Here is a 16,581-nt window from a genome sequence, read left to right on the forward strand (position 1 = left end):
AGGGGAAGGTGCTTGAAAACGGGGAGTGGAGATCCGAACGCAGGCGTGCTTAAAGGTCAAAACGGGCGTTTTATGGGTGTGCATAATTAATACAGCAGCGTCATTGACCACGTCACTGGGCTATTTTATAGCCAGAACTGCTCGCAAATTTGTGGTAGCAAACACCAACCACAAGAATAGCGAGCAGTTCATACGCTGGTCGATGTACTCGATTAATCTAATAAATAGCGGACATGACGTATGGTGCGAGCGGCCAGGGGGCGTTTTTAACAAATAAACGAGCGTATGTTTTGCTCGCTCGTTCAGACTTAGAGGTGTGAACAGACTGCAATTTGCGAACGGATCATTTGAATAGCCACCCCTTGTTTTTGAACGAACGACCGCAAATAGCGAACGGCTCTGAATCAGGCCCAATGATTGACTGGATTCGTATCTGAGAGATCAATTTACTGCATTGACAAATACTGTGCATTACATACTTAATATCACTGATGGCTGGGAAGGGACTAATCAGTCAGAAAGCAGCAAAGTCTTTGCAGACCCACGAAATGGAGATAAGTGATAAAGTAAGGTTCACTGTAGTATTCACCTATATAATAAGTAACAAATAGTCTGGTATGCATTGGAAAGTTGTACTCCTCCTTTACATGTTTGTTTATTATTAACAGATTTGCATATAGCGCTTACATATTACGCAGCGCTCTGCAGAGAATATTTAATTATTGACATCAGTCCCTGCCTCAGTCGAGCTTAAAGTTTGTATTCCTTATTACAGACACATACTGTAGGGTAAATGTTAATTTTGCCAGCCCAATTAACCTACCAGAACGGTTTTTGGAGTGAGCGAGAAAACTGGGGCACCAGGAGCAAACCCACACACACCTGTGAAGAACATGCAAACTCCACACTAATTGAACCCTGGTCAAACCCATGATCCCACTGCTGAGAGACAGCATTGCTAACCACAGTGGCACTGCGGTGCCCAACTTTTTGTGTAAATGTATCCAGTTCAGATTTGTAAATGTATTAGTTTCTCATTAATTAATTGTAATTTATATGAAACAATTTTAATATATGTGGCTATGAAATTATAGAAATATAGCCTTACTGTGCATAAATGTGTTATAAAATATGGTCACTCTAAGGGATAAATTTACTAAAGTTAGAGTTTTTAGAAGTGGACATGTTGCCTATAGCAACCAATCACATTCTAGCTATTATCTTCTAGAAGGTGCAATTTAAATGTTAAGTAGAATCTGATTGGCTGCTATAAGCAACATCTCCACTTCTAAAAAAAACCTCTCACTTTAGTAAATTTACCGTAAAGACCAAATACATGAAGTAATGAAAGGGATTTTAAAGGTCAAAGACTGAAAATTTGCAATGGCCTAATCCAGATCTCTTACGTGCATTAACAGATAGTACGCTCATGTTGCCAAATTTTCCATTGTGAGAAAACCACAGTACACTAGAGACATGTTAACATCTTCAACAGCTTGTGTGACTGAGCCAGCAAGACACTTACTGAAGTGCATGGAACAAAGCCAAATCTCGTAGGGAGGGACCTTATATGGAAGCAGAATTCATTTGTGAACATTTTTTAAACCACATTTGTTAAGAATTCAATGCAACTCATTTGTTGATGTTAATTTTTAGGTTAAAACATGACCTATTGTAATTAACTCCACTGATAATACTTCCCTTTTTAAGTAAACTCATCAAATCAAGCACTGAAAATGGTGTAAAGATAAGTGAAAAGGGCCACAATAAGGACCTCATTCAGAGTCGGTCGAAGCGGCTGCACGGTCGTACGCGAAAAGGGGCCGTATATGCAAATGATTCCCTCGCAAGTTGCGTCCCTAAGTTCGGATCGGTAGTTGGCCGACCAAGGGGAGGAAGCGGTCGGAAGACAAAAAAATACGCCCCCTTCTCGTACGCATTGCACGTCATCTCTGGGCATATAAGGATTAATCGAGACCATCGGCAACCATCGAAACTGGTCGTAGAGCTTAAGGTTGACCATACCCTCTCTTAAGCTCTACGATCATGTCAGTGTAAAAACCTCCCATATCACATGTGCCATGACGCTACTTTGTTAATTATGCACTCCCATAAACCGTATGCACTTCCACAAAACGCCGTCCGCATAATTAGGCACGCCTACGTTCGGATCTCCACTCCCCCGTTTTCAAGCACCTTCTCCTGTTACCACCCACAAACGCCTCAATCTGTCACTCAAACTACCGACCTGGCTGTGTTCAAGGAGAGAGAAATTTCTGATCGTAGCGGCTAGTTTGCGCACGTGCATTGCGAACTGTACGCATGCGCAGTATAGCGAACATCGGTGGCGTACGACCGTGCGGCCGCTTCGACCGACTCTGAATGATGTCCTAAGTTTCTAGTATGAATAAACCAGATTGCAGACAGTTTGTCTCCATATGTGATCACTGAAAGTAGCAGGGTTCTATAGTAGTTTGCTCTGCTGCAGTACCAAGTCAAGACAGCAGCGTAGAAATTAGAAATGGTCAACACCGAAATCCAGCCGGGAGACTTGTCCACCTTTCTGGCCATACCGGGAGTGTAGGCAAGTATAACACAGGCGCAGGGAGAATATACAAACTCCACACAGCTAGTGCGATAGTGGGAATAGACCCCAGAAATTCTAATGGTGGTTGAGGAGAGAGAAGTCACAACAGAGGGAACTCCATTGAAGTCTTTATGAATACTTGCAGTGAACACGAGTAAATAGAACAGGCAGGCCCCAAGATGCTCCATCCTGATTTAAATGTGTTTCCTAGTGTTACACATATTGTTGAAATCATTTATTTGAAGTCAGAAAGCAACAGCTCTATACACTAATTAGTGTTCTGAATCTGTCAAAGTGATACGTAAAAGTGAATGTACATTACTGCCTTTTCTTTCTTTTTTTATAATTATTTATTACTTTCAGGGGAAAAAATGCAAAAACGAAAAAATATTTTTAAATACTTTTTTGAAAGCCGGATGGAAAAGAAACGTACATATGTACTTTGGCAACCAAGTATATGAGTCACATAGGGCTCGTGCTGAAATCATACACTCTGCAGAATGAGGTAACCAGCTATAAAAGTAAAAATACAGAAACGAGAAGGAGCATACTAACTACACATAGGTGGGGCACTTCCTGGTTACCGATCTAGAAGGCCACAATACGTTAAAATTATATAAGTGGCAACATCAAGGAAGTTTGTCACTAACAGACAGAAATTGCAGCTAGTTAAGGGTCAATCATTACTTATTGTATGGACAAGTGTGATCTGGCTACATTTCTGTCAGCATTTGAGGATGTGGGGGATTACACCACTGTATTTTCTCTAGAAAGACTTTTCCATTGAGGCAGCCTCATACTGGCGCAAGTGTAAGCTGTAACATGCAGAGGCAGAACTGAATGTACAGGTAGCATAATAAAGAACAGTTTAACTTTGGACACAAATTAGCTGCACAGTGGCACAGTGGTTAGGTTTACTGCCTCACAATGGTAGGGTCAGAAGTTCAAACAGAGCCCTATCAGTGTGGAATTTGTATGTTCTCTCTGTGGTTTCCTGGGATTTCCTCCCACAGTCCAAAATATACTAAATACTTATCTGTACATTCTGCGCAGTATGGTGGCGCTATATAATATAAATAGTGCTGATAATAATACATTCTAAGCAATACAGCAAACACAAAGCACTGTACCCATCTGTGATTAGGTTACTGTAAGAAGTCCGCCATATTTGGAAAAATAAAAAGGTGCGCAGTAAAACACATAGAAAAGAATATAAGGTATAAGCAGGGCAACTACTACTCCAGCTTACAGTAGGGACCAACTGGGACTTCAGGCCCATCCAGACGACAAACGAGCTCAAGTAAACATAAAAATGTTAGTACTCAGGTATACATTGAATTAAGGTAGGATATGGGAAGTATGAAATAGAAAAATGTGATAAACCCACCGAGGAGGTTTATGGCATGACATATGGATATGTATCAATATGGACAGCAGCAGATATCAGAGATCTATTCTGTGGTCTCACAGCACAGCAGTCCCCATAGGTTTCCATGGGCTGTGATGTGCTCAGTTGATAGCCATATTACTGCGATAAATGATCCGTGATGATGTCTAACCTATATTTAGATAGTAGTGGTTTCTCTTCCATAAATTATAACTTCCATCTAATTTTGTAAGTGATCTATAACTAATTACATAACTGGCAGTGAAGGTAGAACATAACAGGGTAGAAGCACATACTTGATCCCCTTTCATTATCTCAGTTCCAGAAGTTTCTGGAGGGGAGATGTATGATGCCAGTACTGGGGATGGGGCGTCTCCACTGCGCAATGCCGTCAGTCACACAGTTATGCTCCTCACCCCGCCCCATCAGGAGTTACTTTGATGCACTCACCTTGTGGTACATGGAATTAAGGGCCATACTGGTTGTTTCTACTAGTGTTATTAACATAAGATACTGTAACAATGTATGTTTCCAGGGCAGTAACAAGGGGTGTGCGACTGGTACCACAGCACAGAGCGCAGAACTCTATGGGTGGCACTGTCGCCGCCCCATGGCCCTTGGTTCTGGCTAGCATGGTGTCTGGAACGGCACCCTGCAGACAGGATCGCTGCTGTAGTGTCACTGAGCATCCTTTAGACCAGCGGTTTTCAGCCGTGAGCAGTTCTTAGGTGTGCCGCTGGTGATGTGCCCGCCAGTGCGCATTCGCCATTGGCGTTGTGCCTGCCAGTGCGCATCCGCCACCGGCGATGTGCCCGCCAGTGCGTATCCGCTACTGCCAGTTAAAACTTCAGGCCTGGGCAGCGCTGGGCTCTTATGGATTGCTCAGACATGGCCCGGGCCATGACATTTGTCCTGACCTAGAGAAACGCGGCTGCATGACATCATAGGTCATGCAGCCGCGTCGCTGTCCCTCCCGCCTGCAGAGTGCTCACTGCACTGCTGAGCTGCACTGCAGTGAGTGACTAAGCAGGGCTCCAATCACAGTGCTTCAACAACTCCTGCCGCTGAGGGACAGGGACAACTGTGATCGTCTCTGCTATTGGAAGGTAGAGGACAATGTGTTTTTTTGTATTTCTCTGTGGGGGCCATTGTGAATGTGTTTGTTCTATGGAAGGCATTGTAATTGTGCTTTTTCTGTGTGGGCCATTCAAGGGCTGGCTGCCAACTTTTAGCCTGGGGGGCAAGTACAGAACACTGGTCCATAGGTGACGGCCCATCCTTAAATGGTTGGCCCCAGCTCCAGCAGCCCCCCTTTTGTTTCTCCATCCCCAGCAGACCCCTTTGTGTCCCCAGACAATCCAAGCAGCCCCCTTCTGTGTCCCCAGCCCCAGCAGACCCCCTTCTGTGTCCCCAGCAGCACCCTTCTAAGTCCGCAGCCAGTCCCAGCAGCCCCCCTTGTGTCCCCAGCAGCCCCCCTTCTATGTGCCCTGCCAGCCCCAGGTGCAACCCTTCTATGTGCCCAGCCAGCCCCCTTCAGTTTCCCCAGCCAGCCTCAGCTGCCCCTCTTCAATGTCCCCACTCCCAGCCAGCCCCAGTCTTTTATGTCCTCACTCCCCAGCCTGCCCCCTTCTATGTCTCCCACTCCCCAGCCAGTCCCCTTCTATGTCCCCCACTCCCCATCCAGCCCCAGCCTTTTATGTCCCCACTCCATAGCTAGCAGCAGCAGCCCCCTTCTATGTCCCCCACTACCCAGCCAGTCCCCTTCTATGTCTCCCACTCCCCAGCCAGCCCCCTTCTATGTCCCCCACTCCCCATCCAGCCCCAGCCTTTTGTCCCCACTCCATAGCTCGCAGCAGCCCCCTTCTATGTCCCCCACTCCCCAGCCAGCCCCCTTCTATGTCTCCCACTCCCCAGCCAGCCGCCTTCTATGTTCCCTACTCCCCAGCCAGCCGCCTTCTATGTCCCCCACTCTCCTGCCAGCCCCAGCCTTTTATGCCCCTACTCCCAAGCCAGCCCCCTTTTATTTCCCCCACTCCCCCCCTTCTATTTCCCCCACTCCCCAGGGAACCCCCTCCTCCTCTTACCTTATGCACGCGGCTCCTCTGCTCTGTCCTGTCTCTAAAGCGGCTGTCCTGTCCATAGAGCGGTGCGGCGGAGCTTTCAAAGATAAAAAAAAACTTTATTGCACGGCCAGGGCGTGGGCATGTCGGCAGCTGTGAGTGCCGCTCCGCCCACACCACGCGCCCTGTCTTGAAGCCTTGAACTAGGGATGGGCAGAATGATTCACTACACTGAGTTGAGCCACATGGCTCAACTCAGTGAAGTGTCTCAAGTCAGTGTCAGAGTCAGCAGCACTGGAGCCAGCAGGGGAGCCAACGACTCAGAGTGAGTCACTGACAGCTCCGCCCCCTGCAGCCCAGCACTACAGCTCAGGGGGTTCTCGAACTCCCCGAGTCCTGGCTGTAGCTGTGCGACTCAGTGAGTCGCTGACAGCTCTGCCCCCCGCAGCCCAGCTCAAGCCTCTGCACTGACTCGGTGCACTGCCCTGAGCCCTGGCAGTAGCTGCACGACTCAGAGTGAGTCGCTGACAGCTCCATCCCCTACACTGCTGATCTGACACAGTGGAGAAGTATAATCAGGTCGGATCAGCAGTGTAAGGGGCGGAGCTGCCATTCACTAGCTCCCACTGACATGGGTGTCTCGACTCACCAAACACTGAGTGACTCGAATCATTCACTCATCTGAATGATTTGAGTCATTGTGTTGAGACACTCACTCACTAGCCATCTCTACCTTGAACGCTGAATGTGTTGGAGGCTCAGCAGGCGATTCCACCCTCCCCCCCCCCCTTCCTGCTTGGCGTGCTCAGGCTGTCAGCTGTGACTCACTCAGCAGTGAGCACAGCCACAGACAGCAGTCTTCAGGTGTGATATGGCCGCCTATGTGCGGCAGTATCACAGTCTTTTTTACTACATTTTTGTGGAGGAAGCGGCCCAGGACGCTAGGTGACGGTGCGACCCGGGGGGCACATAGCACCCTGCCCCCCGGCCCAGCCCGCCCCTGGTGCCATTGTGAATGTGTTTGTTCTGTGGGGCCATTGTGTTTTTTTCTATGGGGGTGCCACTGTTATTGTTTTTTTTTCTCTGTAGGGGCCATTGTGAATGTGTTTCTTCTGTGGGGGCCACTGTTATTGTGTTTTTTTAATATGGGACAATTGTGATTCTGTTTAATTTTTACAAATTTTAACAGAAATAATAACAAATATCAACATATATTAAATATATGTTGATATTTGTTATTATATATTATATTTAAAAAAAAACTAATGGTGTGCCTTGGCAGTTTTAAAATTTTATTTAGTGTGCTGTGAGTTAGAAGAGGTTGAAAATCACTGCTTTAGACTCTCCAGACAGACAGCCTGTACAGCCGATCGGAGCATCCTGAGGATGCTCTGGTCAGCACTGCACTTCAAGGTGCTGCTGGCCCCACCCCCTCTGCCTGACATAATGGCGTCATGCATGGGACGTCATGATGCTGGGTGGTCAGGGCACGGGCTGGCACAGGCTGCATTTGAATCCTGTGACAACGCTGTGTGTTTCTGCAGGTGTTATAAGCATAAGACCTCCCATAATATAAAAGTATTATACTGGATGAGTAAATAGGTTGTTTATTAAAAAAAAAGAATTTCCCAATCCATGGTCACATGTAACATTAAACATAACTTAAGGGGTGTGGCTAGACACCAGAGGGGGTGTGGCCAGACACCTAGTGGTGAGAGTCTTCATCCACAACTGCAAAACACTGCAGCATGCATGAACATATACCAGATTGATAACACCAGTGCACTCTAGTGAATACACCATAGTCCTGGGAATGCAGTATAATGTAACATATATATAATCAGTAAGGGCATGATGGTGTTCCTGTCTATATATACAACATCATGCTTGTTATAAACTAGAGTGCTCACTTAAAGAATTCATCAGTTCAGCTTAAGAAAAGGGTTTCAAAGATTCACAGTTATAATGTGAGTCAAAAAGAAATAAACAAGAATAAATAAGAAGTAAAGAACCAAGTCTGCATGCAATATATGACTGTGTGGGTCACGTTCCACTATGCTGCTTGTGATGCCTGCAAGGAAATACAGGCGCACAGTTTTCAATTATAAAATTAGTACTATGGGCTCTATTTACTACAATCCGCATAGGGAATGCAGATTGCAGTGTGATATTACCGACAGCCAATATCACAGGGATTTACTAAAAATCCCTTGCAGGGACAGAGCTTGCGATAAAGCTCTGTCCCTGTGAAACACCTCCGCACACTAGTCACGGTATTTTCGGAAAAACTACAGTGACAAGTGCCCGCGCATTATTAGTGTACTAAATAATCACTGACATTATTAGCAAGAAGGAAACAGAATCAAAATGAACACAAAGACCATTAGTTGTAAACCGTCACAGGAATGCAGTAATTACTAACAAACCTTTGTTCTGAAACATGCAGTGACAATGGGTCCTCAGATAACCAAACAGGAAACTACAGTTGATAAGATCACTAAACGTTTACATTAGGAGTTCAGCCAGAATAGATGAGTTAAAAATACTTTTAATGTAGCATACACTTACAACTCATCTGTTGTTAAGAGGTAATATAATATATAATGTACTATCCACACTGAAAAACAAACAGGTAAAAGTCAAACAGTATTTAAGAAACCACACAGCACAGATTGTGAACTCTGTAAAATCAAAGCTATGTTAGATAGGGATGTAGACATGTCAAATGTTGACATTTTCTGTGTGTTAACATCATAAGAGACATTATGGTGTTGACCTTTTGACTGCCGACATTGTAATTTTGGACCAGTCATTTTTTGGGTCACTTATACCCCTTTTACACCAGAGCAAAAACCTGGGTGATTGCTGGGTCTACACGGGTCGCAGCTCAATGTAAAAGGGTCCCTGAAAAATAATCCAGGTCAAGTGACCCGGCAATCCAACCCAGGAAGCTACCAGGGTCAGACCCAGGATGGACCTGGGTAATGGTGCAGTGTAAACGGTGCAACCCGGCTAAAATGAGCTGATTGGTGGTTGTGGAGCAGTCACCTCCCACTTTTTATGACCTCACAAGTTTAGCAGGGCAGAACCAGGTTCAGTGTGAACGGGGCTGACCTGAGAATAACCCAGATCGATGATGCTATGTAAACGGTGTCTGGCCTGGGTCTGACCTGGGTTGGAACCATGCCTGAAAACCAAGGTCAGACCCGAAAAGAGGTGTGTGTCCAGTGTTGCGGTTCTCTGTTTTACTCTGTCTTCCCCCACCTTCCCATCTCTGTCCCCACTCCCTCTCATATCTGTCACTGAGCCACCCCCAATCGATTTCTGTCATCTCTGCCCCCCCTTAGTCTGTATCTTCTATCTGTGACCCCTCCTTGCCCCCATCACTCTCTCTTATCTCTGTTCCCCTCCCTCCAACTCTCTCACTATCATTTCAGTTCCCCTCACCTATATTTATTCATTATCAGGTTTAGACCCGCTGATTATAATTTCTTATTGCCAATATTCGCGGCAATAAGAAATAATGTATCGCCCATATGTATTAAGAAACATATCTAGGGACAGTGGCTCTGATAGGAGCCTGTCCCTGCGATGTGTAATGTAAAGTGATCACTGATGCAATCACTTTACTTTTTGCTGTGGAACCCCATGCGGGACTATGCAAGTGCATGCGGCCAGTGCCGTGGAGGGATCCTACGGAACACTCTACCAGTAAATTGTGCGATATGTAGCCTATAGGCTAAAATGGCTATATATCTACTGGGGCCTAGCTTCGGAATGTGAAGCAGTCCAGAGCTTGGTAAATTTCACAATATAGCAGCCCCTACAGAAACCAATGGGGGCTGCTAATGTGATCAGAAACGGGGGAACCACAACATGTATCTTCAGTATTTGCTGCGGAACTCGCGTCATACACTCAGAATTATTTTAATAAATATGCCCCCATAAGAGAGACCTGTTACCAGGAGATGCTAATAACGTCACAATACATATTTAGGTCCATCAGCTAAACCTGTTGACTAGCAGTTTTTCTGGGAATCCTGCTTCATTTTCTATATTGTGTGCCAAGTCTGCTAGTTGGGGGTGAGTAGCTCCAAAGCAAGCGGATCCTACACATAGGACTGAGGTGAGGGGTTTGTTGGGCACACACTGTGATGTTACAGATAGACCATTATTTGTAACCTACAGTATATATACTCCTGGTGAGACTAATGTAGCATGCAAATGGGAGAAATGGCTCATACAGCTTTGGGATGAATAGACAGACAGTAAAACCCCTTTCTTCAAGTATATGCAACATTGTGATATAATTAAGCATATACGTAAGATGTCACGGCATCCTCGGCTACACCAAGGCAATAGAGATTGCCATTCCAAAATGGAATTCATTGCTTCATTCAGACGAAAAACAATTTACGCAGGGAATTGCAGAACATAGACGCCAGTGCTCCTCAAAGTGGAATTCACATGGCAGACAAATTACTTTCCGTCAAGGTTTTAATTGATTTAAAATAAATGCATATTGCATGTACACACTTTATTCAAATACTTTTACCAATCGAAAACAAATCCTTACTACTTATTTTATAGAAGTCACATAAATTAGTTAGCCTACATTTTGTTCCGTTTGATATGCTGTCCAAGCGATTTTTATTATGCTGTAATGTACAGTATCACATAACTTAAAGCAATACTCATTTATATGGGGAATTGAATATTTGGTAAACATATCGTTCATTACTACATTCTAACAATGTAACAAACAAAAGTAATAAACACATTTTGAACTCTAGTTGTGTGTGGCCCTTTGCCCAGTATCCTAATCGACATAAAGGCAAATCATATAGAGGACCATTGGTAGACACATGCTGCATTGCTTGTCCACTTATGGTCATAATCTTTTTCTGACAGAGCTATTAACAAAGCCAGTCAAACATGGGTGTGTAGAGAGAGGGAGAAACTGTGCCTAGAGCTATGGATATCAGCTACTGCTGAATATAACTTTATCATGGGAAACGGTACCACAGCTGGGTACACACTAGACGATGTGTGTACCCAGCGATGGTAGATGAGACGTCACTATATATCGGGCTGTCCGTAGACACTGCACAATCTGGTGTACGACCGCCTGATATATAGTTCCCCCGCCGCATCCAGAAGCACGGTGTCAGCCGCCGGATCTTCTGATCTGCCGTGCATGCACAGCACATCAGAAAGAACGACGCACGGGAGTTGGCGATAGTGCGTACACGCTGTACGATTTATCATTCCGATTTGCCTTAAAGCGACAAACTGTCCAATATGTATCGTCTAGTGCAGGGGTCTTCAACCTTGGCCCTCCAGCTGCTGTGGAACTACACATCCCAGCATGCACTGCCATAGTTTTAGCATGCTGTTATATCAAAAAGGTGGCAGTGCATGCTGGAATGTGTAGTTCCACAGCAGCTGGAGGGCCAAGGTTGAAGACCCCTGGTCTAGTGTGTACCCAGCTTTACAGTAATTCTACAATAAGCACATATATAAATGATGAAGGTTTTATACAGAAACAAAAGCAATTACTGAACTGCACCTCCCATAGAACTTAGCACGTGTAGTTTAAGGCCAGTAGAGTTCCTGTTACAGTATCTCTACTTTATATACTTTACAAACTACAGTAACAACCTCCAGAGTTGCTGTAGTAGCTGAGCCCCTCCAGCTACACAACGTTTGCCGGCCAGCAAAGACATGGTTCCTAGACCCCATCGGATATGTATTATAAATAACATACAAAACAGCTGTCAGCATTTATGTAAACTGTAAACCCGCAGCCCTCCCATACGACAGCACTAAACCACTGGGAAGTTGTCTGGGAAATAGTACAGTACATTCACACGCTGCACCATGTGTGCCCGCAGCTGGCAACATCTGTAGTAGCCACACCTAGCAGCCAGTAGCCACGTATTATGTTGTTACTTCAGTTGAGCTGCGCAATATGTGTGCGCAATATAAATAAGTGTTAATACATAAATAACTATTGTTATTATCATAGCAAAGTTTGCAAGTTAAAATGTGAAATATGCAGAACACTAAGAAAGCTTTGGATCGTGCAAATTAAAACTGCATTAAACAATTCCATGAGAGCCTATAAAGCATTCTGGGTTATCAGTACCTACCTCTCTATGGCCTGTATTCAGAAGTAGAGAAGAGCTTGCTGTGAGCCAGATAATAAGATGTGAATGACCAGACTACTAGAGAACCAGGAGCTTAGTGGGTGCGGTTCAAAGACACATACACAAAGCTAAGGGATGGAGGAGGAAGTGTGTGTAGCACACAGAACTGCTGCAAGCAAGAGACTCTCAGGAGCTCATGGCGTTCTGAAAAGAAAAACAAATATCTACAGTCCCTTTAGGAGCAGTAGTTAGCTATTACAGATGTTATCAGCAGTGGAATATGTGAAATGTACAGTTTAGGAACAGCCTAAACACTTTTCCTTAGCACTTTTCCAAGATTCTGCTTTTTGTAACTTTTATGCTCAGAACAATATAATTGAATTTTGTTTTGCCTACCAAATATATGCTTTATTTTAAATCTGAATAAAAGAACAGTAGTGTAAGCATGGGAGACAACTTTTTACTAGAGATATGCGCGGACCCCCGTGTTTTGGTTTTGGATCTAGATCTCCCCTGGTTTTGGATCTGGATCTGGTTTTGGGTTTTTGTACTTGGTGTTTTGTTTTTTGGTTTTGGATCAGGATTTTTTCTTAAAATATCATAAAAACAGCTAAAATCACATAAAATGTGCCTGTTTTTGCACCTACAGTATTTTTAACCTCAATAACATTTATTTCCAGTAATTTCCAATCAATTTTGACCACCTTACAATATTATTTTTTTCATCTAGTTATGGTCAAAAGGTTGCATCCAGCTAGCTGGCTGACTAAGCTAAGCAACACAGTGGGCGGCACTAACATGTGGCAGTTCAGCTTCCAAGTTCCAGCACTGATACAGTGTGTTATACAGTGTGGGTTGTATACACCAATAGTGCATTTACTGTGACAGCAGTGTCGGCAGTGCAGGGTGCTGCCGGTGTCCTCAACACGAAAGTGCCAGTGGTGTCCTCAATGCGGAAGTGCCGTCAGTGTTGGCAGTGTGGCGGTGTTGGCAGAGTGGGGGCCCTGGCAGTGTTCTGAGTGCATAGTGCCGGAAGTGTCGGCAGAGCAGGGGTGCCAGCGGTTTCCTCAGTGCAGGAGTGCTGACAGTGTCGGCTGTGCAAGGATGCCCTCGGTGTGGGAGTAGGTGCAGTGCGGGGTCGCTGACGGAGTCCTCAATACGTGGGGAGTGCTGGCAGTGTCCTTAGTGCAGGGTGCCGGTGGTGTTGGCAAAGCAGGGGTACCAGCGGTGTCCTCAGTGCATGTGTGCTGACAGTGTAGGCAGTGCAGGGCTGCCAGTGTAGGCAGTGCGGGGGTTGCTGACGGTGTCCTCAGTACATGGGATGGCAGTGCAGGGGTGCCGGCAGTGTCGGCAGCGGTGGTGTCAGCAGCGGGGGATGCTGGCAGTGGGGGTGCCGGCAGTGTCGGCAGCAGGGGGTGCCGGTAGTGTCAGGCAGCGGTGGATGGCGGGCGCCATCTTCTTTTGCTTCCTGTGTGCATATTAAATGGGCTTAATGCTGATTGGCTGAGAGTCATGACAGATGGCTCTCTCAGCCAATCAGCGTTAAGCCCGCTCAATAGAAAACCCCACGACCCGACAGCGGGACCGCAAGGTTTTGCCTCGGGTGAGGGATTCGGGTGGGTTCAGTTCTAGAACCGAACCTGCTTATCCCTACTTTTTAAGGTTTTTGGAGGCTTTCAGGTTGCATTTCTTTCTTTTATTTTTAAGGAGAAGTGGCTACGCCTCCCTGAGATTTGCCCCCCTCAGTACCCTACCCTGGCCCATGGCAGCTCTTGGTGCCCCTGTGGCTGTAAGATATATAGAATTATAGATATATATTGTTATTAGGGCGATGGCTTTCCAAGGGTGATTGCTGAATGCCTGCAAACAGTGGGGGGCGTGGGCGGGCAATGGGTCCATGTTGGGGGTGGGACCAGGGGCGGAGCCACACAATCGCGTCATCGTGGTCCCACCCCCTCCTCACAAAGCCGAAAATAAAGGCATTGTGAAACAGGAAGCGGAGCCACGATGACGCGATTCAGTGCAAATTGCATCACTGGGCCTAGGTAGTCGGTGAGGCAAGCGGCAGCCGGGAGGCTTGCCTGCCCTTCCGGAGGGTCGGGAGCGGCACCCGATATTCGGGAGGCTCCCGATCAAATCGGGAGGGTAGGCAAGCCTGAAAGAATGTGTTGGGGTTTTTTGTCATGCTGGGTCTGATTCAGAGGTGGATGCTTATGTATGCATGGCTGCGATCCCGTACACAGTTGTTTTGCAAAAATGGGAAACCCACTAGCTGCATCTGAAGTCCTTCAGCTCGTGTGCTCAGGCAGTGATCAGTTGCAAATCGGCCACTGCATTGATGTGCTGCGCAACCCACAGAATGTCTGCCAGAAGTAAGCCACCAGAGCCTTAACCACTGCATACGAATTCGCAGACACAGACGAGCCTCTGAAAAGGTTGCATCACACCTGCGTTACCACCCTACGTTACCTCCCACAAATGCTCCCTGTCTGTCAATCACATTGTGTCCAAGTCCAACTATGCATGCACATTGTGTCCACCTCTGAATCAGGCCGGCTGACACCGGACAAGTCCATTAACTACAGCACATATGATAGGGGACATTTGCCATGTGTCACAGGACATGGCTACACTTTACAGGGGCATGGTCAGCGCCTCCATCTTGCTTGACCACACCCGTCCTGTTCTCTTCCCTTTGGATGCCCCACACACCATGGGTACGGATGGACAGTCAAAGTTTGGCATAAAAAATATCCATTGATGTTGTAGATGGACTTTTCCCCTTCACACACACACACTGTGGGATCAAGCAAGACAATGCCTAATGGATGCCTAACTGAAAACAGCTGGGAGGTTAAATGACTGGAGGCGGGATGCACTATCCTCAAAGATGCGGTCAAACCTCCGAAAATGCCATTTACATCAAGTTTCACTTTCTGGAGCTTGTTCACTATATGCAATGTCATCTATATGGCGTTGCCTAATAGAAGCCTATGGGCTTCCTACTGCAAGCTTCCCTTCTGGTGTCCTCCGCGGTTAATGCATGCGCTGACCGATGAGTGTACATGCACAGAAGGGGTTGGGTACATGATCTTGGCGCTGATAATAATGGCGGTCAGAATCCTGGCAGCGTAATACCAATGGTGGAAATCACGATGCATGCAGGTAAGTAACCTAACCCTAGCCCTCTCATCCCATAGCATAACCCTCTCCCTAGTGCCTAACTCTAACCTCTAACCCTAATATTCATATTCATAGATTGTTACCGGTCAAGTCCTAAATAGATAAAATTATTGTTAATAGACAAGATTATAAATAAGTCAAAGTGTCAGTGAAGTGCTGTATTTAAATACCAGCTTATTGGGTAAAGTCCCAGTAGAAAGGAAGGAGGCATAATAGAAGTTAGACCAAGGAAAGGCAAGCCAGGTCATAATAGAGAAAAGTAGTAAGCCAAAGTCAGTCATGCCCAGAGACAGAACTCCAGACAGCCTCATCCAGCGTTGGCACAGAACCATTTTGTCCAACTCCATCAGTTAAACACTTCCAGAACCACCTTGGGCCATAGCAAAGGATAACACCTACAGGCAGGGCCGGATTAATGGGGGCGCGACAGGGGCGGTCGTCCCTGGGCCCCCACACCCATCGAGGTTAACGTGCGCCGGAGGAGATGGAACCAGTTCCCCCTCCTCCGGCCCCACCTCAGCCTGGCGCCGCAGAGAGGGTCAATTTACCAGGAGCCCGCTGGTAACCAGCGGGCACCCGGCTCTCTCCCCTCAGCAGCAGCCGGATCCGGCTCACTCAGTGTGCACTATGGGAGAGACGTCATGACGTCTCTCCCATAGTGCAGAGGAGCAGCCGAGCGGACCGGACTGCAGCAGCAGATGTGGGAGCGGGGTTTAAGGTAAGTATTAGTTGTTGTTTTTTTTTGTGTGTGCAGGCAGCTTTATTACTGGGAGCTATACGCGGGGGACATTATTACTGGGGACAATGCTCGGGGGACATTAATACCGGGGGGCAATGCTCGGGGGACATTACTACTGGGGCCAATGTTCGGGGGGCATTACTAATGGGGCAATGCTAGGGGGGCATTACTACTGGGGGCAATGCTTCGGGGGCATTACTACTGGGGGCAATGCTTGGGGGGCATTACTACTGGGGGCAATACTCAGGGGGCATTACTACTGGGGGTAATACTCAGGGGGACATTACTACTGGGGGAAATACTCGGGGAGGTATTACTACTCGGGAAATACTCAGGGGGCATTACTATTGGGGGCTCTACTTGGGTGCAGTGCATTACTACTGGGGCACTACTACAGGGGGCACTATTACAGAAGGAGTATTTACTATTGGGGGCACTAATACAGGGCCATTACTACTGGGGCATTTATACAGAGG

The 16,581-nt window shown here is 46.4% G+C and overlaps 1 protein-coding gene across 1 annotated transcript in view; it reads right to left on the reverse strand.

Annotated features, from left to right (window-relative positions):
* Positions 1-12,259, reverse strand: part of MYADM (myeloid associated differentiation marker) — a 30,923-nt gene extending 18,664 nt beyond the window's left edge. The window contains exon 1 of the mRNA XM_088457394.1: positions 12,187-12,259. The gene's annotated coding sequence lies outside the window, so the exon portion shown is untranslated. The remainder of the gene's footprint in view (positions 1-12,186) is intronic.
* Between the last annotated feature and the right edge of the window lie 4,322 nt (positions 12,260-16,581).

Source organism: Taudactylus pleione, unplaced genomic scaffold, assembly GCF_031769625.1.
Source record: "Taudactylus pleione unplaced genomic scaffold, aTauple2 ptg000041l, whole genome shotgun sequence".
Classification (NCBI taxonomy): Eukaryota; Metazoa; Chordata; class Amphibia; order Anura; family Myobatrachidae; genus Taudactylus; species Taudactylus pleione.